The following is a 24,164-nucleotide window of genomic DNA, read 5'->3' as shown; positions in this document are numbered from 1 at the left end:
ACCTACGTGTGAACCGGAATCGCGCCGCTCTCGAAGTCGGAGTAATTAGATAGAAAAGGACCGTGTTATCGGATTCTGCGCACGCGATATAACATGGTAATTGTATTTTCACGTGACCCTTACTGCGGCTGTGTTGTTGCCTGCTTACAACGATAGCGTTTGTTCAAATATTGCGTTTAGGACCAAACGCCCGACCGTCCGTCGCGTCGGGGCCGAGTGTTTTCGTCGGGCGACAGGCCTCCGACCGTCGCACAGTAGTGGTTCAAAATCGCAAAAAGCTGGTCGAAAGTCATTTTTTCGACTTTTTTGGAGGAATTTTTGAAGGTACTATTCGTATTCTACACTATATGATCTATGATATTGGCTTGTACTACGACTATTTTTTGGCTCATTTTATTTTGTATAAATGGACAAACATGAGTCCTCCGGGATAAAAACGCCTGAGGCGTAAAATCACTCATTTTTAGACGCGTTGCTGCCTACGTATTTCGCCCCTTTTATCGATTGAAAACGGAATTATATTAAGTTTTTATTTTATCACGAAGAAGAAGAATAATGGTTTACATTAAACCTATTTCAGATCGAATACTGATCGCAGGATACTGATTTGTACCATCATTTTATTGTGCCTCGCTTTCAGGGCCTGTAAGGTCCCCTTGTTATTGAAATGAAAAATACATATATGTAGTTCCACACTGTTAATAGTAATATTTCCTTCATGGCGTCGTTTTCTGTTGCTTGCACCAGAATGCACTCTTGACAATGCCTTGAAGGTTACGAAGCATTTTGGGAATCCAATAAACATCTCGAACGGTACAGAGTTTATCATTTCAATGAGTTATCTTGTGAACTAACGGTGTGGCCTCTAAAATCAATTACCCAGTGATTTACACCGAAGTTTAGTTTGGATAGGTTAGGGCAACGCTCACTCCATGCCAAGCCAAAGGCATTTGATAATTGATTTTTGACAGTACACATTTCCCAGTACCTCAAATATAAAAATGTCACATTCGTACTAGTTTACAGGGGGTAAAAGGCGGTTATGGGAAAAGTAATGAAAAAATTTAATCGTGCTCAATTACAATGTCAAAGTTTTAAATAATTACTGCCGCAAAATACTTTAAAAATAAAATTACGCTTACGATGGCAATCTCTTTTAATTTGCTCCTGCAAATGATGCAATCGCTGTCAATATTTTCTCCAACAGGATCGAGTAGTGACTTGCAAGCAAGTTATTTAATTATTATTTAATTTCATTGCATAGAATAATAACAAAAACGTTTCACTTAGTAACTTTAGGCATAAATATGTGTTCTAACAAAATGTACCCCTGTGGATGAGGCTAATTTCGCTGGAACTGCCTTTCGATGAGCGCGCGTGAAATTCAGATATTCAATTTTGATCACTAAACAAACGTAACATTCACTCGCACGAGCTTCGAGGTACATGTTGTCATCCGAAAATTATAAAATATGTAATCGTTAACAGAAATTGGATTACTTTTGCTTCGTTACTTCGCATCCCTGATGAAATGGTATTTCAAACATTGATTAATTCTGACAAATATTTAAATATAAAACAATCAAATAAATTCAGAGGTAAAGAAAGAAAGGGATAGGAACATATAACAGAAAAAGGACGAGGACAACGGTGCTGTGGTAGATGAAAAAAGCCAGAAATCAGAGGGTAAAAATGCTACCTGCCTGCGCTTAAAGCGTCGTGTGAATGAATGAAGTAGTAAATATAAAACAAGTAATAAATAACGAAAAAACAAAATACCGTACTCGGGAGTGATGGCCTCTCTTAAAGTAGATGACCTTGACATGCAGGGGTAAATTTATCGTAAGGATTAAAAAAAAACACAATAGATTCATGATAAGCACATGGCCCCTGCGATTTTTTTAATCAGCTCCCGGCCCTTCTGTACTGAAGAGGGTTGGGTCATAAGATCCGGAGTGAGAGGCTGAACTAATTTTCTGTCCTACGACTAAGATGGTGACTCCGGCTTCAATTCCAGCATTGAAAGCCAAATTAACGGCTGAAAAAACTAAGAAATCCCATTTTATTCCAGATTGGGTCCCGTTTATATATGCGAACCATAGAGCGAATTCAACGTTACAACATAATTAATAAGAATATAGTAGGGACTGAATATCCCTGTCGCCTCTCCCGTTAATCTATGGCGTTATGTGCCGCTACGCAGTGGCGCTGACTCCATGGGGCCCGAGCCACGACCCCCGAGCCACGACCCAGCCACGACCCCCGAGCCACGACCCCCGAGCCACGACCCAGCCACGACCCCCGAGCCCCCTCAAAAATTTGTTGTGGGTGTGAGAAAAATTGTGTCAGGCTTGCCGATTTTCCCCGGAGTGTCCAGATATCGCGATTCGAGTTATCACGGTTCTAATGATGATCATATGACTCTTCTAAAATGCTTAAAAAACTAAAAACTCACTTGTAAAATTTCCCGGGGCAAGATCCCCGGTTTGGCCCTCCCAATATTTTTTGTAAGTCGGCATCCCTGCCGCTAATACATAGATTAGAACTTTTGAATTGGTAGATTGAACTGACATTCAACGAAGAGCTTCATAATTTTCTAAAGAAAAAGACAAAGCAACCAATCAATCGAAAATATACTTTCAAAACGTCACAATGCATACATTTAAAAATGAAGACAAACTAACCAGTGAATAAATAGTAATGTTTGTGGAGTACTCCTCGTAAAGTTAGATTGGCAAATTGATCGAGTTCCGTTTCACTCAGAAATGTCGGGAACAGGGCCTGCACACGATTGCGTCCGCGACAAATAAACATCAGAGGACGATTTTTATCCGGCTCAAAGTGGCCACGATGTCATGCACTCCACGTGTATTGCGTCAAATTCACGACGTCGATAAATACTCAAGTCCGGAAGTTGCTTCTGAGCACGTCCTTTTCACGTACCAATCTAAATTTTGAAGATAACATCATCGGCGCTCTGATAACTGCGTCAAAAAGCAGCGGTCACCAAAATTGAAGTCCTATTGGTACGACTGATATATTCGAGTGAAATCAGTTATCTGGCGAGACAGAATAGGCGGAAAAACCAATGGCACAAACTCAAAATTGGAATGGGTTGATAATTTTCGAATTAGTACCTAAAATATTTGAGTACTAACCGGGAGCTTTTGGAATAAACATATTCGAACCATTTCTTTCGGGTTTCCGTGAAAGGTGCATCATGTTGTAGCTATTACTCCTGACACCCAAGTCCTTCTATTACACTCACTTCCACTTGAAAAACGTGTAAGAACGGTCCTACGCATGTCAGTCAGTCTACAAATGTATAGATTGCCCCAGCGTGCACGACTTACCAGGGGAACCAAGCGTCAGCGGGTGATCCTCTCGGTGCGGGCGTCGAATCCCGATATGAATCCCAGCAGCTGATCCACGCACACTCTCACAGCTGACCACAATCGCCACCAGTTGCACTCGCTACTCCACTACAGGCGAAGCACAAAACACTGTCGCAGAGCGCTGGAGGGTCGCTCCTTCCTCGTCGGCCAAAAGGAAAGCTGTGTCGGCCCCTCCCGGCCGCGTGATATGGTATTCCTGGAATATACTCCCTCGGAAACTCCCGCTAAGGAAGGCTGGCCACGAGTAAAATGCGTTCGAGTCAAAGGCGATTGTGAGGAAGGAGGAGGGAACTCTTGGCTCGGCGTGTTGCCAGCGGAGGCGCTGCCTGTCCGCAGTGTTGTTGGTTTGAGGGGAGGGGGGGAGGAGCAGGGGGGAGAGGCGGCGGGGTGGGCGACATTGTTGAAAACCGAAATGTAGCGAGCGTAGCGAGAGAGAGCGCGCCAATCCCTCCTCGTGTCTGGCCCTTACTGCCGTAATTCACGCGAATGGGAGCTGTAAAAAGCCCAATTTGGGCTCTATCATAGGCGGATCCAGGGGGGGGGGCACGTGACCCCCCCCCAGACCCTCAAAAATATGCAAGATTTTTAATACGGTCCCATTATCATTGCGTTTGTTTTGTATTACGAGGTATCCTTGTGCCCCACCCAGAACAAAATCCTGGATACGGCCTTGCTTGTGCCCCTCCCAGAAAAAAATCCTGGATCCGCCCCTGGGCTCTATCACACATTTGGAAGGGGGCCACGGGTTGGGGGAGGGGGGTGGTAGATATTACGCGCAGGGGAGTCCACGATGTAGTAGGGAAACCCACGCGGGAACCGGTTATGTCTTTTATTTTGGCTGGGGAAGAGGGTGGGGTGGCCAGGACGACTTGGTGCGAGAGTGGAATGGGAGGGGAGAGATGATCTATGGCATGAAACACGCGTTCTGGTAGGTTGTAAAGAGACAACAAGCGGAACATGGAAATAAAAACGAATTAAATGCTTTTCAAGTTCGTATGTATATGTTGCCGAAAATTAAAGCACACGTACATGGAAATTATGAGAAGCTATATCGATGGCTAAGGTCTAACAACACGTATCTGAAAAACTTGCAACTTTTCAGGAGAGCAAAAAAAACGATTAATTAATTTACTTGTACACGGAAATTAAAAACCAAAAGTTCTTAAAACTGAAAAAGAAGCATTCATTTGTATACAAAGAGTAGGTTTTTGCTTGTATTCCATTTTTTAATATCATTACACTTTAATGATGTCACCTCTCATGTTTTATGATAAACATGTTTAAGATACCTGTCTCAAACCGGCCGAATTTGATATACGTGTTGTAAGAACTTAGCCATCGATATGGTTAATGAATTTTAAATTAAATATTGCCGTATTTTTTAAAGCGTATTAAAAGCTCATAGGCAACGAAATATTTTCGGGCCCATACGAATTCCATCCGCGACAGTACGTTAACTTTCTAACTCACATTCTATCAAAAATAAATGTTTGCTTAAACAAATAAATAAGTTTCCTGTCAAACACAAAGCGATAAAGTGGCACATCGTTACACGATGTGCATACGCTGGGACATGCAAGTTAATGGAGAAAACACGTTAAATATTTGAGGTGGCACTAAATCGGAAGTAACCCTCCAGTAGAATACTGTATTTACCCTTTATAACAAACGGAGCCATTCATAATTTAATACTTTTATTACGCTGGGAAAACTTTCGCAACTAATGGAATGGTCGAAATATGAATAAAAAGCAAACATAAAGCGATCTGATTGAATTGAGGGCATATTATAGTGGATAGGGCGTTTGGGCAATGGACCCACGTTCGATTCCCAATTAAAGGTTTCAGCAGCACCTTAATCAAAAATGAGCTCATGAAAGACATCAGCCACTCGGCCCTAACTTGCAGAAAGTCTCACGCCAGTTGCTCATTTAAAGGTTGAGCTCTAGCCGTGTCTTTCAAATTTCAACTTCGGAATCCTGGGTACAACAACCAGGGGTAACCGACACGAATATCGCCTCTCAACTGTCAGCAAAAGCGAACTATCCCTGAAAAGAAAGCATTTTTCCTGCCACAACTGCTCCTACTCCAAAAAAGAGTAATCGTCCAGGCTCTAAAGAATTACTTAACACTTTTACAGACACTTCCATATACACACTGCCACAACTTACTCTTCTAAAAGTCTTTCGTTCGTGTCAACCTCCTTCTTATCAACGGATTTATGTTATGTCTGCAACGCTTTTACGATAGCAAAAATAAAAAAATAGACATATAATAATAATAATAATACCCAAATCAAATTACCAGATTGGTAAAAAAATAACAAAATTGTCCTTATTACAAAATAGAATTGATTGATTTTTTTATTTTATTTATGATTGTTCATTTACTTTTGGATTGTGTTCTCACTCCACCATGCGCCATTGTTTTTTTAATAATCTTCATAAATAGGCAGGTTGTGGTGAGTTTTTTTTCACCGCTGCAGCTTTCTAGCGCGGTAGGTAATTGACGTGACGGAAGAAAAAATCGACTTCAGAAAAAATTAGTGGACCTTATTGTGAATGCAAATTAAATGCATAAGTTGACTCCACCAAGGCACATGAGTGCCTCCAACCATCTACACTCTCTAATAGCCACCAACCAAGGAGGTTGTAAATATACCGTAGGGGGCACCACTGATTTCGAGCGTGGAACGAAGTGTGTCGCATTTCCTCTTCTTCAAGGTGAACTTAAATAATACTGCCCCATCTACTTCAGTGCAAGACGAAGCATTGTTTTTACATCAGGTACACATTTAAATTCCACAAGAGACTCGAATTCGACTCGCAAGTAAATGGAGATTCTCCGCACTCAAAAAAAGGATTGGATGAGACATCCAGTTTTAATTGGATAAGTGAAAGTTGGATGCAGTATCCACTGTAACAGACACGGCAACCAACGCGATTAGGTGGTATATCTAATTAAATTGGACAATCATAACTTGGTTGTAGTGTCCAAGTGTTGGTCCCCACACCAATCTCGAACATATCCCTCATCCAATAGTTGGATCCCACAGCCAACTCGATGGATAAGGCGACTATTATCGCTTCTGCGTCAGTCATCACTGTAGCGACGGACTCCCAAACAGTTCTTATAATAAACAACTCGTAAGTGAGCATGTTTGGCGTGATTTGTGGTAAGTAAATAGATTTTAAGTTTGCTCTTGCAAGTGAGAAAATATTGCCCACCAATGCCAATTTTAATACTTTTTTTATATCTTAGAGCACTTTGATACGAGAAGATGACCGAGCTAAGGATTTTCTTGATGCTTTGGGCCTGAACCTTCTCGAGGAAAAATTTACCGGTAAGCTTGCCTATTGTGTATCGTTATTATGCATAACTCTTATTTTATTTCACCGTTCAAGATTTTATCTTGTGGGTTGATATTATCCTTAGGTTGGATATTGTATTTTTCAACCCATACGTTTTCTCGAAAGTACTTCCGGTGAATTTTGATGACTACCATATGAATTATACATTTCGTTACTAAATAGATGAATGCATTTTAACTTAATACATGTGTATTACAATATCACTTTTACTGAATGAAATGTTTGTATTCTCATTTAATCCATTGATGAAAAGTTTCAAGTAGTTTTCCATTAGATTTCAATTTCAATTGGATTGGATTGCAATTTCATGCACACCGCATAACCTGAGTTCCACTGTACAAGTAGAAATACAGACGCTTATGCACTAATTATGCGAAGGACTCTACCCTAAATTTATATAATATAAAAGTGTAATATCAGACACTAGCTTCTTCAAGAGACCTCTTTATTCATTTCATATCACAATTTCTTATTCTCCTCTCCTTCCTTCCAGCTCCTATTTAAATGACTTCCCTCTCAACAATTCCCTCTCTCTTTTCAACAACTCATTGGCAACAATCCAAACATAAACATCAAATAAAAAATAGAAATCAAAACATAAACATAATATCAAACGTTACAATGCGTATGAACTGCAATATAGAGCTATGTATCACGAAATTTAGAACTCAAATCGAGGATATACAGACCTATATACTATAGTATCCATATTGCAAGGTGTAACATACCACAGAATTTTCAAAACCATTTTTCTCCTGATCTAGCTATTCTTGATGTTTACATGACAAGAAGTTACGGCTGATTTATGTTCTGTCAGAGAGGAGTCCTCGGTACTGTATAAATAGCTTAAGTTATGAGTAGGAAGTAGCTTCCTTTTCATGCAAAAGGTTGGTAACTAATTGCAAAAGAGTGTAACGAATAATCATAAAGGCAAGCTTAATTGTGTAAATTTTTTATATATTTATTCCAGTTCCTTAGTGGAAGATTGTGAGGTGTTGGTGGACACTGTGAACTTATAGGAAAATTCCCCGTGAGTTTGTGTCATCTTGCCTTGAGGTGCCTTGGGTGAAGAAGAAGTTCACTCGTTACCGAAGTGGAAAATGTGTTGCAGTTGGTTTTGACGATTTCAGCCTTCCTGAATTTGGAAAAGTGGACAGAATAATTTCCAACGAAAATGACTGAGTGTTTCGTCTACAAAGCTCTGTACACCTTAGATATCGACAATTTTTTTATGTTTACGAAGTTCTTGAAACCAGCATAGTAAACTACATCAACGTTGAAAACTTAATATCTTTTCAGCCTGTAATTTATGTGAGAATGCCGGACTATAGCAGCAAAATTGTATGCAGCCTTCAGATATTGTGTAACAAAATTTTTCAACTGAAAGTTTGTTTCTTTTTAAAAAGTTGCTTCATTTTTTAACAAATACGTTTTATAAAAGATTACTGCTTTCTTATATCATTTAACCTATTTGCATTATTTATGGCATTCAATTCCACATGATAGTGATCCGAGGTGAGTAAGGCTTCAAGGTAACAAGTTGCAGTGAAAATTATGAACCCCAAAATTTATGGCAAATAAACATTTTATTAAAAAATGCATTTTCTAACTCTAATGTTCGTCGTAAGAGGTGGAAATAGTACGACGAAAGGATATTATAATGTTACTATCAAATGGTGACACTATTAATAATAATATCCGTTGAAATATTACCCATTCATTAAACGCTACGGCAACAATTTCGCAAGGTTGTGGCATCCAATATAGATGGACGTAAGACCCAACGACGCTGGCTGTGGTATCCAACGAGTTGGTTGTCACAGCCATTTAAAATGGCTCCCTCATCCAACTAACTGGATGGGGCCATAGCAACCATTTAAATTGGATGTGGGATCCAACTATTGGATACAACAGCCAATTTTTTCTTTCAGTGGCGTGAATGGAGAAATTATGCTCCGAATCAAGTCTCCTATCTTCTCTTAAAATGTGCTGATCTATCTCATTCTGCATTAATATACAGCTGTTAATGAAATAGCTATCATGATGTACTTAGCATGTATCAAGGAGGTTGTGAATATGTATCTGGAGGGGGCACCACTGGTTTCGAGCGTGGAGCGAGGTGTGGCCGGAATGGGTGTGCTTTTAGGGGGGGGGAGGGGTCACGGAAGGACAAGCCACGCCCACTTTCACCAAAACATTGGCAATCCCATCAAGGTCAATGATAACTATTTGGTGAAATTTTTGGTCATAACTCGTTAATACATTTAAAAAAACTATGGAACGCACAGTGTATACCTTTTTTTCTTACGTAATTGGCAGACTTCGCGAAGTTATGACTCAAATATCTTTTCCCAGGGATAAATTATTATCAATCACCACAGTTACGTTCTACAACTAGCTCAATTGAAAATAAAATTTTAGGAGAGTAAAAAAGTCATTTACCTGCACTTATGCTGGTATTTGATTTTATTACAGCCAACGGAAATCTAACAATTACAGTACAAATGTATATTTTCAAAGATATCTCCACCAGTAAGTGGCTATCAGACACAGAGTTTCTTAATTTAATTAACATTAAATTAAATAATAACTAAATAATTAATAATAATAATTAATAATAAAATAATTTAATTAAATAAATAAATACAATTAAAATAAAACATTAATAGAAGTATCGCGGATGATGGGAAAAATCCGATGACAATCACGAGCGAAAAACTATAATGATTGTGGAAGCAATTTTCACCTATGTTAGCGTAGTTCATTTTTAGAACACAACTTAGCCACCTCAAAATATCAGTCGGAGACTAAGTCCAAAAATTGTCAAACCAAGATGGCTTGTTACCTTAAAACCAATACTTTTGTGTCCTTAAAAATCGAAAATTGTTCCGTTTATCTGTTGCTGAGAATAAAAATGTAATTTTGGACTCCAAAATGCGTAAAAAATGGGTATGTAAAAAAATTTACACGGGAGAGCGGGAGAATTTTTCCTCCCTGGGGGTCTTCCACTTTATAAAACTTTAAAGTTATTTTTTTGCGAAGTGGTAGTTTTCCAGCTACCAATTTCTGGAACCGAGCATGACAATGTAGTGTTTATGATCTTGGAGTATAGGTCATGATTTAAATTAAATACACATTTGGCCAACGTTTCGGAGATTTATTCTCCTTCCTCAGGGCTCTTAATTATAATGAATGTTTACAAAGAAAATAAAGAAAATAAATTAATTAAGTGGTTACAAAAATTTGAATACAATTGTGCAGTACAAATTCATTGGTAAATTAAAAATTGTGAACAGAATTAAACAACATACCTGTGATAGAAAAGTTTCGAGATTAGAGAGGCGATAGAAATTTCTAAAAGACCAATGAATTTTAACAGGGATGATGGATATAATTTAAGCCATGTGTGGAAGAGATACATTTCGAAAATTTAATTACAATATTCCACCTTTCATCTTCCTTTTTTTATATTAGATGTTTTAAAGAAGTTGGCTTTTATTTTATTTTTATTTTTATTTACTTTTTTAAATACCTTAACAACAATGGACCAGTTTTTCCAACGGTATGATAGGTGTTTATATTTTCATTCTCCTGACGACGTTCCCAGTAAGTGGAACGAAACGTTGAGTTAAATATTAATAGCACGCAGACGTATTCCCGAAAATGAATTATAATAGTGCGTCTAATCGCTGCGAAAACCTTAAAACTAAAATTGATTCATTTGTTAACAAATGGTATCTAAATTATACTAAACAATTTTAATTTCGATGAATTAAATAATAATAAATTTTACTTAGGTGTTCGATGTCCGATCTTTTATTGCAACTGTTATTTGATTTTGATATGTAAAACATTTCTTTAAATAATCTTTTCTTAAAATTGGTTTCTATGTCTAAAATTTTGGTGTTCTCGAAATCAAAATGATGGCTATAGTCTAGACTGTGATTTGCAAGAGCAGAAAGAGTGATTTTATTTTTTATTGATGATTTGTGCTGGGATATTCGGTTTTTTAAATATTGAGAAGTTTGACCAATGTAACAACTATTACAATCGAGGCATGGTATGTGGTATATTATGTTACTTTTTAGTTTTTTTGGGGTTTCTGATTTTATTTTTGTGTACAGAAGTCTGCTTTGCGTGTTAGAAATTTTGTGTGCAATTTTATAATCTAATTTTTTGAAAACTCTAGTAAGTTGTTCAGATAATTTGTTTATATAAATGATTCCACGGTATGGGGACGTTATTGTGTTTGTTAAAGCTAATTTATTTGGTGAATTCTGTGTTTGTGGACATAGAGCGTTGTTTTTTTGTAGTATACATTGAATGAGTCTTTTTGGAAAATTGTTTTTTATCCGAGCATGGTAATAACTTACGTAGGAATGTTAATTTTCTAGTTCCTAAGCCTTATCTTTCTATATTTAAAAGATCGTTTCTTTATTTAGGACCTAAGATTTTTAATAAATTACCATGTTCGATTAAAGAGTTTAAGAGTATAAATATTTTTTGTAAAAACGCTAGCGATTGGTTGCTATCCCATGATAATATGAATGTTCTTTTTCGATGTGTTTGTGAATACATACATATTATTATATGTTATATTCTATATTTCCCCCTCCCCTTCAAATTTGGTACTGAATCCACCACTGGCCCTACTAACGTTGAAACACTGAGCCATTGAGGCAGTGGGGACAGTGGCGCCGACTCCATGGGGGCTGAGGGGGCGCGAGCCCCCTAAAAAATTCGTTATGGGTGCGAGGAAAAAATGTTTCAGGCTTGTCGATTTTCCCCGGAGTGCCCAGATATCGAGATTCGAGTTACCAGGGTTCTTATGTTGAGCACATGACTCTTCTAAAATGCTTAAAAAACTTAAAATTCACTACTTATAAAATTTCCCGATGCAAGATCCCCGCTTTGCCCCCCCCCCCCCCCCCCAACATTTTTTGTAAGTTGGCATCACTGAGTGGGAATGAATGTAATCCTGGAACTTGACTGGAATAGACTTGAATATTCTCCCAGCTGACTATCCAATGGAGCCGGTGAACGAGTCGATCAGCTCAAGTGAGGTTTTACGACACGATAGTGAGTCACTCGAATGATCCATTCCTACGAAATGGACACTCGGACGCGGGTTGAATGTATTTTCGGCGTGACCCGTGATTGAGGCGTGAGTTCGGAGGTCGCGTGATCGATCGTGACTCGGGGTCGCTGCACGCTAATCGCACGCACAGCACGCGGACAGCTGAGCAATATATCACGTCTCCCCCACCTCCAACGCAACGAGAGAAGGCGAGGTCTGACATGGGAAAAGGCTGACACCAAACAAAACACACAATTTCAGACCTCTTCATTTAAAGGCGAGCATGAAAAATAAGCATCTTAGAATATCGCAGTGGTACGGTTATTTCTTTTCCGATGAGAACTTTTTACGTTCAGCTGCAATTGAAAAAAATTAGAAACATCTACCAATTGTGGTTCACGATAACTTCGTCACCGAAGGCGCGCTTCCAACCGGTGAGCCCAATGCTCAAAGGAAACTTTTTAAATTAACATTTTTTTACAAAAAAGATGAAACGATTACGCAGATGGCAACAGAATGCTACTATCAATATTCTTAATGTTATTTTAATTTTTATCATTTTTTATTGCCAAACCTATCTTAGGAATCTTTCATTTTTTTAAAATTTCATTGCCTATAATTGATCTCGCAGCTACGAATTCCTTGCATTTTTGTAATTTTTCGTGATAGAAATTCAAAAATTTTAACGATTTTACTCATCAAAAATACTAATTATTAACCTATGATTAGACGAAGGTTAAGACACGCGAAAGACTCATAGAAAAGGAACTTGTTGAGGCGGTGTATAAGTGTCTTCAATGTGTAAATTGTGTGGCTTTCCAACGAAATATTTTGCTCCTGGCTATGGATTTAATATTGGGAAGGGTTGGCTCATTTCGTGAATATCCAGTTATGATGCTATCTTCTCCGTAAGAAGCACTCAAAAATTCAAAATGATCGCTTGCTTCGAAACTTTAGTAAGCTTTGCTTTGACAATAATGTTTTGCACTTATCTTTCGAAGATAAACTTGAAAGTTAGCCTACGCATTTCAAAGGCTTTCAACGAATCTATTTTCAATGGACGTGGTTTGAGTCAATGGTAGAGCTAATTACACCAACCCAACTCAGTGATATTTGATTAATAAATTAATTAATTACGTATAGAAAGGATTAAGCCGGTTTAAGAGGACGCGTCACTGCTGCTCGGCCAGTTGAGGTTCGCCTTTTTCGCGACTTACTACTAGTTCAAAACTTCAAGTTATTATTTGGCATTTTCAGAGTAAGGTAAACCATAGTCAACGTTTATCTGTAAGAAAAATAACCCATGGCAAAGTGCGGAGTTCAAATTCTCACTTGTTGGCCAAGGTTGACGATGGTGTGCCCAGTGCACCTTGCAGAAGACGAAGTTTTAAATAAGATATATGATACGAAAAATGTACAGACGAGCGAAAGTGATGCGCCCTCTTAACTGATTTCGTATGAATGCAAGGAGGTTGTAAATGTCCTGGAGGGGGCGCCACTGGTCCCGAGCGTTGAGCGCAAAGAGCGCAGGAATGGGGGTGCTTGGGTAGGATAAGCCACGCCTACTTCGACCAAAACATTGATAATCCCATAAGAGTCAATTCTAATTATTTGGTGAAATATTCGGTCAAGGTCGTTGTTACGTTAAAATAAACTATCGTAAACAGACACAGTAAACCTTTTTTCTATCATCATGAGAAGGCGCCGTGAAAATATGCCTCGAATATCTTTTCCCAAGGAAATATTATTGTCAACCACCACGGTTCCACTGTGCAACTAGCTCAGCCGAATATAGCATTTTACAAGTGTAAAACATCCATTCCCATGCACTTATACTGGTAATTAATAAGGTTAAAGCCTATGAAAAGTTTGCGATAGCGGACCGGTCGCAATAATAGTACGAAAGTATGTTCACCAGGATATATTATCACTACGATATGACTATATGGACAGTTAAATATACACAGTTGTATGACGAACGATCGGAAAACTCTGACGACAATCAAGAAGCAATCGTTGCATTTTCATTTTATAAATCAGAGGCGATATAGGGAATTGAAAACTTATATAGGTACACTGTTTGTGACTGATTGTAAGTCCGAAAATTGTCAAACCAAGATGGCGGAATTCCGACCACGCTTAAAACTCGAATACAGCGCCTCCAGATATTTTTCAACCTCTTCGTATGATTGAAACGCCGAACAGAAATAGCATATGATTTTACTGGATGTTCGGACAGTGAAGTCAAGCTAAAGTCGTGCCAAATCTCGACATTTTTGAGGCGAAAAAGACATGTTAATATGAAACCGGACGTCTTTGCCACCTGAGGAGTGACATATCTAAACAGTGAATTTCATTCACGAAACCTCCCATTCACTTGTGGCAGATTAGAATCCGAGGCTGCCTACAAAACGCAGAAGGTCGTCGTGTTCAGCACGGAGTCTCCCTGACAGCCAATGGGGACATTATTGCGTTATTGCGGCGAAAACCGGAAGTAGGAAAAAAACGAACGCGGGAAGCCCTTCCTATTGTGATCCGATGTTGTAACCAAAAACCTGCATCACTCATGTTTGCTGTCATTTTTGCGATTTCCCACGGTTGGGTAGAGCTGGAATACGTATGAAACCGGGCAACAGCGACACAACGCTTCAATTGATTCCATAAGTGCTCGTTGTGGAGATGGAAAATGCATTTTAACACACAATACGCAATCGTTAACACACAGAGACGACCATAGTAGATAAAAACGATCATTGGGAGATAAGGTTGGTGTGGTGTCGGCTTCACACCACATGAGACCGTGTTCAAAGCCCGGCGATGTTAGAGAATTTTCAGAGGTAACCCGATCTCTGATTGGATGTTGTATGGAATACACTTAAAGCGAAGCAGTGGCGCAGCGAGGGGGATTTTTGGGGGATAACGCCCCCCTCCCCCACAGCTCAGTTAAATTTTTAATTTGATTGATATTACTAATAGAAATAGCGTAAGGATTAATAAAATATCCCTCAGAAAGCCGTAAAACTCACCATTTTGAACCGAATATCTTAAAATTCCGCAATTTATTAATCTCGCACCTACCGCTTATCCTGTTGGGTTTCCATACCCTCACACACCCCGGTATTAGTCGCACCTAAACCCGCCCCCCAGCCTTAATTCCTAGCCGCGCCCCTGAAGCGCAGCACTCCGTCCGTCGAATGGGACGTTAAGCCGTGGTCCCCTTGGCGCCTTTCGTTGAGAGCAGGCTAACGCCGACGCCGAGTTTCTCTCCACCCTTCCCACATGTGCGTAAGTAATCTTAGCTGCCGGCCGCCTCCTTCGAATGGCATGCCCGCGACCCCTATAAAAGGACTATTCGATCACCGTTTCAACTTCCGCACCTTTAATCACCACACCTCCGACACACTGAACAGCCGATCAGCACCCTGACGCAGGGCTGCCGACTAATGAAAAAAGATGTTGGGGGGCCCATACAGGGGTCTTGCCCCGGGAAATTTTATAAATAGTGCAGAGTTTTAAAGTTTTTTAATCATTTTATAAGAGTCATATGATCAACATTAGAACCATAAAAACTCGACTCTCGATACCTCGACACTCCGGGGAAAATTGACAAGCCTGACACATCTTCTTCTCCCCCCATAACGAATTTTTGGGGGGTCTCGGTCCCCCTTAGGCCCCATGGAGTCGGCGCCTCTGCCCTGACGATGGCATAATGTGCTGAACGGTCGGAGGTTATGGTTGGCGATTTAAAAGCATGGAAATTGCACCAGCGATCGTTTTATTGACTATGGATATCATTCATTTCCACACAGTCAAATCAGGTGTGCTGTCATGTACCACACATAGGGATTTTAACTGTTACACAAATTAGTAATTATAATGCAGTGTAAAATATAGAGAAAGAAAGTGAAAACACTGGAGTGCGCGTCAGCAACTGCAGTACTTGCGTATGAATCCCTACATACAGTATATTAGAAGATATCCGTGAGGATACTTATGTTAAAATTTTAAAAAATATCATAAGCAGAAGGTTTTAGTTTATAGGCGCCTCCTCATTTTTCAAAACTATTTTGGGCGGCCGATGGTGGACAGCCAACAGGAACAAGTTAACCTCTCAATCATGGGCGTACCCAGCGGGGGGCAACTGCCCCCCCCCCCCCCCAGAAGCGAAAATAAATTTAGTTCAAAACAAAAGTTATGACCAATTTTCCTTTTGAAGTTAAGTGATATTAGCGTAAAACATGGAACTAAAATAAAAATCACTATTTTTAAGCAATTTATTATAAAAACTAATAAATTGCTGTCATAATTTCCTTAAAATTTTGATTTCATTAGCCTTTTCTGCGCAAAAAAGTTACAACTTGAACGACCACAGCTATTTTTGCCCCCCCTCCAGTTTTGATTCTGGGTACGTCCTTGCTCTCAATTGCATTTTTCGATCCGTAATACTAGGCTGTTTTTCAATACCAAAAATGTAAAATAAATCATCGGTTTTTTTATCACATTCTTGGAGGCTATACCATTTTTGCACCGGGACTCCTCATTGTAATCAATATTCACAGGATGTGGCGCACAGAAAAGCAAAAATGAAACATACCGTCCACGCGGTGAAACCCAGAAACATGGAGCCATCATCTAGACAACGCCGCGGAAAACTACGCATCCACAAATACCGTCTCATGCAGCATAGAGCATTCATCCGTCAGTTTTCCGGCAATATTTAGCGTATCAAAATACATCGAAATCTGTAGAAGGAATAACATAGGACCAAGGCTGTAGCCACCGGAGATACAAACACTCACCGAAATTTTAGGGGGAAGCAGCCTAGCTAACACCCCCTCCAACTGAACCCCCTCTGTAATTTACCCCAAATGAAACATCCGAACAACGTCTTCTCCCCGGGAGCATCTGGCTTCCGGTTGGTTTAAATTCATCTCCAAACACCAACAGCATTTGTCAACAGTAAACAATGTGTTGATGCTGCTCTTACAATAGGGAAATTGCATACTTTTTATAAACAGTATGCTGATATACTACAGTAAACACTTAGTACCGCAATATACTTTTTTCCGCTTAAAATTCAGTTTATACTCTAGAAAATGACTCCCAAAAGTCGCCCGAGTTTCGCGGGCTAAAAAATACCGCCCCCACTAATCTTTGGTTGTGACGTCATAGTTCAGTACGAGTCCAAGATCCAAGCCCAGTAACTGCAGGTTTGGAAGAGCCACGTTGCGTTTAAAGGAGAACATGGGTGAAATAAGGAAAAATTACAAGTGGTGCATTGTTCCTCTGTGCAATAACACCCCAGAAAAAATTTTCGTCTGCATTCCCATGGAGGAAATTAGAAGAAAAGCCTCGATGCATGCCGTCTGTCGGGATGAGCGCTACGGAAAAATAAGAGTATAATAAACGGAATGATAAACCCGTGTGCTATGTGAGCGAAGATAACTTTAATATAAATAATATTTCCATATTTCATTGACTGAATAACTTGAAACTGAGATTTTTCGATAATTCGGCCGCCGTAGAATAAAAACTCAACTTCCGAACAAAAATCGAGATAGGTACGTTTCTCGATGGTTACGATCGTTACGATGGACTCAAATTATTAAGGCACTTGTTCAATTTCAGTTACGGAAGGACATAGAAAATTCCATGATGCTTAAAATCAAGGGAGGAAATATGAAAATATAGAGCAACGTTGATCCTCATGCATTCGAGTGCCAGCCAAGAAGACAGCGTTTTCTTCTACTGTCGGCGTCAAAATGATGTGCCGCTGTACTTTGCAAATTTATATCCTGGCTTCACCACATGCTATAATAATGAACTATACGTCATTTTAAAGGAAATTTTATCCTAAATTCTGATTATTTTATTACAAAAAAATTGAAAAATGTAGACATGGTCAGTGCAATAAATGACTCCGCGCACCGAAAAATTAGCCGTTTTGTCAACTTCATGAACTTTGCAACTCAACCTAAGGAAAACTACTATGTCTACAGCATTCATCTTCCACATTAATTTACACTCATCAGTGCGGATTAATAAAATGGCTTTTGGGTATTTTTAGAACTTATATTTTGTTATAAATTAATGAAAATATTTAAACATTATCTTGTCCCATAGTTTACCCCGAAAGATAAAGGAAGTTGTAGATGGAAAAAGAATGGAATCCAGAGGTGGTCACAAAAAATGAATCGCAGCATTCTTTGATTCAATTCTACGCCGTTGCTTGCTTTTCAAAAAAAAAGTTGAGTCACAAGAGGAATGTTCCGCGGCCTTTGATTTGGAAACTATGGAGATAAGAATGGACATGTGTGGATCAGCAATTTCCATTTAGTTGGCTGTCAGGATAAACCAAGGATCCATTTAAAGGTTGTCAGGCCATCGTATAAAGATAGGACTGATGTGCACCACAGGGGAAATGGGGTGTTTGAGGGAAAGTCAAAGCCAAAGTTGCCCAAAGAATGTGCAGTTCTATGTTGCTCTTTCCCCAGTTAAAACCAAATAGAAATTGGATTGGGATGATATTTTCACCACGGGTTCCAGTGATAGTGAAAGTGCAGGTGATCACGGTCATCGTCGAAAGTCATCCCTCTAGGATTTCCGATACGGAATTTTTGAGTGACAACCGATCGCAATGACGATGAGCTCACCTTTAGAGAAGGTTTCAGATATATCGTGAGAAAAGCTCCCAAAATGTATTAAAGACTCTGTTTGGAAAACATGTACATTTTAATGCTAATTTAGGAAGTATTTCATTTCAAAAGTAACTTATTAACACCTGAAGACGTTGTGTTTATTATATTGATCGAAGGGCGATTGACCGATTCTTTCTGCAGAATAGGAAGTGGCTTCGGGGTTTTTAGTCACAAGATGGTAGATTGTGTTGGAAGTTCGTCTATATTATCGCTACTAAATTGAAACATTAATAGTCTGCCTTCCTCAGAGCTTCCTGTCGCCCTCAAGGCAAGGTATTTTTAAGTTGAAAGTATCATCGACAACTTCGAGGTGGAAATAAGTTCACCATAAGACTCTACCGGACTGCCAAAAGAATACACATTTCACCTGAGTATACGCTTTCGCCAATATTATACGCAAGTTTCACTTTGTTATGAACTATGAAACATTGAAGATCAGCTACCTTTCCATTTCTCGGCATCGACTTTCCGAGCCGACGAATTCTACAGTTTCACTAAAATACCCTGTTATCATGATGGAATCAGTAACAGGAAGCTTGCTAGGATCAGCCTAAGAATAACCATATGCCTTCATCTTTACGCAATCTATCACTTTCAATGGAGGAGAAATAGATCAAATAATAGCCCTGAAGTCACAATGAACAACTCCGATACGTCTGCACTTCAATAAATGAATCATAACCACGCCGTCGCATGTATTCAAGTATTCAACCTATACTATGGCCGTGCCTCGTACTGAACTATGACGTCACTTTTCTACCAGCCAATCATCGGGCGTTTTCGCTTCTCACTTGCATTTGAAAATTCTCGTGAACTTTGATGCATTAAATATCGCAAACCACGTCATAAAATAATAAAAAAACTTTCACCGAGGTATGCAAACATATATTTTTAAATAATCTTGGGGCTATTGATTATATCTGAAATATATGCAAGTTCCCTATTGCCGAGGCGGTTTAAAACTTCTCGTGAGTGTATACTATAGCACCATCGAGAGCATGGGTCGATTCCCACGGTATCAAGGGAGAACTTTTTCCTACAAAAAAAAGAAAAGAAAAATGATTTCAAGTCGTAGCGTCTTGAAGGGCACGGTTGGGATTTGAGGAGACAGGGAGTGTTGGAGGGGGGAAGGGTTATGATTTGAGTGCCCATCCCTTGGAGAATGTCCTCTCAGTGAAACTCACGGCCGTTTTACACGGGGCACGTACTTGCACATTCTGACGTGTGTACGAAGGCGCATTTAAAATTGCGCGTGTATAGCGGCGACTTTCTAGAACATATGCGAGAATGCGTGAACGTGAGATCATGGGCGTACCCAGCGAGGGACGGGGGGGTCGGGGGGGCAGCTTCCCCCCTCCTAGAAGCAAAAATCGCAAAAGTCTTTAAGCAAAATCAGTACTGAATTGAAACGAAAGTATTCAACAAATTTTCTTTAAACCCACGAAAAATGATATGCATTAAAGTAACTAAAATAATTTTTTTTCGAGGAAATAAAATCATAAACTAATAAAGTGCTGTTATAATTTTCTTAAAATGTTTGTTTCATTCACCTTTTCTGAGCAAACAATTTACTACCTGCGCAATTCCGTGATCCTTGTACAAAATTATTTTATGCACTGAATTGTTGAGGCCTTTACTTTGTAGAATTCCATATTTAATGTTTGGATGGAAATTTCTTAGCTTTTCTACAAAAAACACACACTTTATTGCCGACTAGTTTCGGTTACACTGTACCATTTTCAAGACTAGTGATACACATCAGAATTTGCCGGTATATATACTCTGCGGTCGGGTGATTGGAGGGGAAGGGGAGAGGGGAAAGGTAAGTGACGGGAATGGTGAAGGAGGGAAGGGATAGGGGAAAAACCAGAGGTAGTTACAAAGAAGAGCGTGGGTTGGCGTAACAAGGATTTTTGGGGTGTAATAGTGGAATGTCTAGGAGGGGGGAGTGGAAAGGGAAAAGGTGGTCATTAGCAATGGGTTCTTTCCTCTTTACAATTTTTAAAATTTCCAACTGTTCTCTGATGTCCAGCTGTGTTCCTTTTTTGACTCGGTGCAGCAATTCCGGGGTAAAATCCGCTTAGTGGCCTTCCTCCCGAAGATGGGCAGCGAATTGGGACATCCCAGTGTTGTTGTAGTAATCGCGCCGGTGTTCCTCCGCTCGTACGGTCAGACTTCTTCTTGTTTGTCCTATGTATTTGGAGTGACAATCACCACACCTTAATTGGTAGACCCCGCTCTTGAGGGCTGAGTCAGTGGGGTCCTTGACTGAAGGTAGCATGCTCTTCAGGTTAGAATTATTGTAAAAGGCCGGTTTTATGTTGATTACTTTGAGTAATTTTTCCAATTTAATAGAAGGTTGGCCTAAATATTTTATGCGTCGCCATGACTGTTGATCCGTGGGGGTGGTAGAGTAAATACCTCTGAGTAAGAATTTTCTCTTTTTGCTTTCAAACAAATCGTTGATCAATTTTTCGGTGTAACCATTGGCTATCGCGATTTTTTTGATGGTGGTAATTTCTGAAAGGAGATCTGAGGGCTCTAAAGGGATCGACAAAGCTCTATGCAGCATGCAATGAAAGGCTGACAATTTTAGGTTTATGGCATGCTTGGAAGTTGCGTGGATGACTTGGTCTGTATAAGTTGATTTTCGGTAAATGGAGAACTTATGCTCGCCGTCTTTAATGGAAATATTTAGATCTAAATAATTTATAGTGCTGCCCTCTTGTAACTCCATAGTGAACTTGATATTTGAATTTAAAGCATTGATAAGGTGTAAAAAATTTCTTAGTTGCCTCTTCGTTCCCGTCCATAAACAAAGTATGTCATCTACATAGCGGAACCAATAATGAACATTCTTTAGGAGGGGGTGGTCACTATTGAAAAGTTTCTTTTCTAAATTGTTCAAAAATATTTCGGATAGCAAAGGTGACAATGGGGAGCCCATAGCTAAACCGTCTCTTTGTAGGTAGAAGTTTCCTTTAAACATGAAATAATTTTGATTTGTACACACTTTCAATAAAGATATTAGTTCGTCGCAGATGAGTTGTGGCGTTTTAGCTTCGTGTAGCACTTCCTTGGCCAGGAGCACTGCTTCAGCTCTTGGAACACTCGTGAATAAGTTCACCACGTCAAAGGAAACTAGCATAGAATTTTTAGGCGGTGTTACTTTTGATAAGAATGTTGTCAATTCTATGGAATTCTTAATACTGTGTTTTGCAAGGAAATTGGAATGTTCCATGAATTTGCACTTCACAACTTTGGAGAGGGAATGCACTGGGGAGCCTATGCCTGAGACCACCGGGCGGATGGGAATGGAAGGTTTGTGCACTTTCGGCATGCCATAAAATCTGGGGGCAGTGGGATTCATCTCTGTTACATTCCACTTTTCAATTGGGGTGAGGACCATTTTTATTTTGGAAATAGCACTTTTACACTCTGCTTGGCATTTCTTGGTGGGATCTTTTTCTAACAGTTGCACATGATTTTTTGCAATAAATTCTAAACATTTGTCAATGTAAATCTGTTGGTCCATGATCACTGTTGCGTTCCCATTTTACGATTAGCTTGACCGGTTATTTCTCGAATATGTTTATTCCACGATAAATGCATGCATGTCTCAATACAAAGATTTGGCCGGTTGTTCCTCTTCCCGGCCTGAAGCCACATTGGTATTCACCAAGGATTACTTCAGCATACGTGTTAAGTCTCCTCTCCAATACAAGAAAGTATCTCATAAGTGACATTTAGTAATGTGATTCCCCTATAGTTGCTGCATTGCAATTTATCTCCCTTCATGAATATAGGGCCAATTAAACCAATCTTCCATTTCTCAGGCATCTCTTCTTTCTCCCATATTTCACATATCAGTATTTGTAGGTTCTTTGTTAAATTTTTTCCTCCATACTTGATTAACTCCGGTACAATTTGATCTTCCCCTGGAGCTCTCCTATTCCGCTGCCGTTTTAACGACTCCTCCACCTCCTCAATTGATGGCCTACTAATACTGGTGTCCACCCTCATGTCCAAAATTTCTCCATCCTCCTCATCTTCCTCATTGACATTCAGCAATTCCTTAAAGTACTCGGCCCATCTTCCCATTACTTCTTCCTCTGTTCCAACCAACCTCCCATTCCTATCCTTACCTGCGTTTGTTCTTCGTTGAAATTTATTTGTCATCCGTTTGATTGCCTGGTATAATTTTCTACTTTCATTTTGTGTGTTAAGTTCCTCAATCTTTTCCACAAACCCTTTTAAGTAAGTACTGTTTTTTCTTTTTTCGTAGTATTTTATTTGCTTGTCTTCTGCTTTCTTTATATCTTTCGACATTTTGTCTTGTCTCTTTCTGGATGGTGTTCCTTCGATCTATATTCTTCCTTTCTAAAGCTTTTCTGCACTCATTATCAAACCATTCTTCATTCCTTGTTTTCTTTCTTTCTCCTATGGTCTCCTTTGCAGCCTCTTCCATAGCCTTCTTTATATTAAGCCATTTTCTCTCTACCGAGTCAGTTACACTCAGGTTCTCTGCTCCTTCTTCTAGTTTCTTACCCAGGATTTCCTGGTATTGGGCTACAATTTTGCCGTCTCGCATCCACGCATTCTCGCATCTGTTCTAGCAATTCACCGCTTTACACGACGCAATGTTTATTGCGCCTTCGCACGTACGTCAGATTGCGCAATAGGGTAGTTTCCTTCATCAAAGAAAACAAAAGGCAATAATTGCGATTCGTTACCCACCATTAGTGTATTCAGAATATACTAATTATTTCGTTTTAGAAATACCGGGTTAGACGAATGGCAATGGTCCATTTTTATCCTCATTTGAAAAGGGCCAGATTGGCGCCCATGCGATGCCACTCCACGTGACGTCACAGGGACCTAGTTTCTATAGGAGAAGATAGGAGTTATACATCGTCTGAGGTTACCAATGCATGCATGAGGCGCAGAGCTCAGGGAAACATGTCTTAATAATCACTTATTAAAACTGGCTAAGGTCGGAAAGTTTTCCTCGTTTGATAAGGTATTAATAATCCTTATTTAAGCCAAGCGCTACCAGCCAGCAAGGTACTCAGCTACCCGCTAGCAGCCTGCGACGTATCAGCTCTAAGCCTCGCCTCAAGGTCACCTCACAGGGCGGTAGCGGCGTAGCGGGAACCAGAAATACGACGTACGGAGAGATTTCCCGGCATTCATACTTACGCGTCGCGTTTTCGCGCGCTTGAATTTTTTCACTTTTCATTTAATCGCGAAAAATAGATATTGTCATTTAAAAATATAAAATCGTGAAATACGTACTCCAGGAGTAATAATCTTTCGATTTAGGCAATAAAAAAATAATAGGAAACCACCCTATTCCGTGTACCGTGTAAAACGGCCTTTAGACAATGGAGGACTTATTTCTCCTTGTATGTCTGTATAAGTGTTGGTCTTCATGCATTGGCCATTATGATGACTCTAGCAGAACCCAAGTATGAGGCTACATTTCTTAAAATTATCCTCCTTGACGATAATTTAAGAGGAATTTATGAAGACAGCTGTTTTCAGTGCAATGTACCGAACAGTTATTTTTTTGCAAGATTTATTAAAACTCTGACAAATGGATTTCTAAATAATTATACGAAAGT

At 39.5% G+C, this 24,164-nt stretch overlaps 1 protein-coding gene and 1 long non-coding RNA gene across 3 annotated transcripts in view; one reads left to right on the top strand and one right to left on the bottom strand.

Moving 5' to 3' along the window:
• The window catches only part of LOC124158055 (ceramide phosphoethanolamine synthase-like), a 63,263-nt gene extending 59,593 nt beyond the window's left edge, over positions 1-3,670 (bottom strand). For both annotated transcript variants that reach the window (XM_046533222.1, XM_046533229.1), the window contains exon 1: positions 3,354-3,670. The gene's annotated coding sequence lies outside the window, so the exon portion shown is untranslated. The remainder of the gene's footprint in view (positions 1-3,353) is intronic.
• A 2,523-nt stretch (positions 3,671-6,193) lies between these two features.
• Positions 6,194-7,763, top strand: LOC124156948. The gene is made up of 3 exons (XR_006864463.1): positions 6,194-6,569; positions 6,656-6,737; positions 7,736-7,763. It is a non-coding gene; the product is annotated as an uncharacterized LOC124156948 (long non-coding RNA).
• The last annotated feature ends 16,401 nt before the right edge of the window (positions 7,764-24,164 follow it).

The sequence above is a fragment of the Ischnura elegans genome, chromosome 4 (assembly GCF_921293095.1).
Source record: "Ischnura elegans chromosome 4, ioIscEleg1.1, whole genome shotgun sequence".
NCBI lineage: Eukaryota > Metazoa > Arthropoda > Insecta > Odonata > Coenagrionidae > Ischnura > Ischnura elegans.
This window is presented reverse-complemented; position numbering and strand designations above follow the sequence as displayed.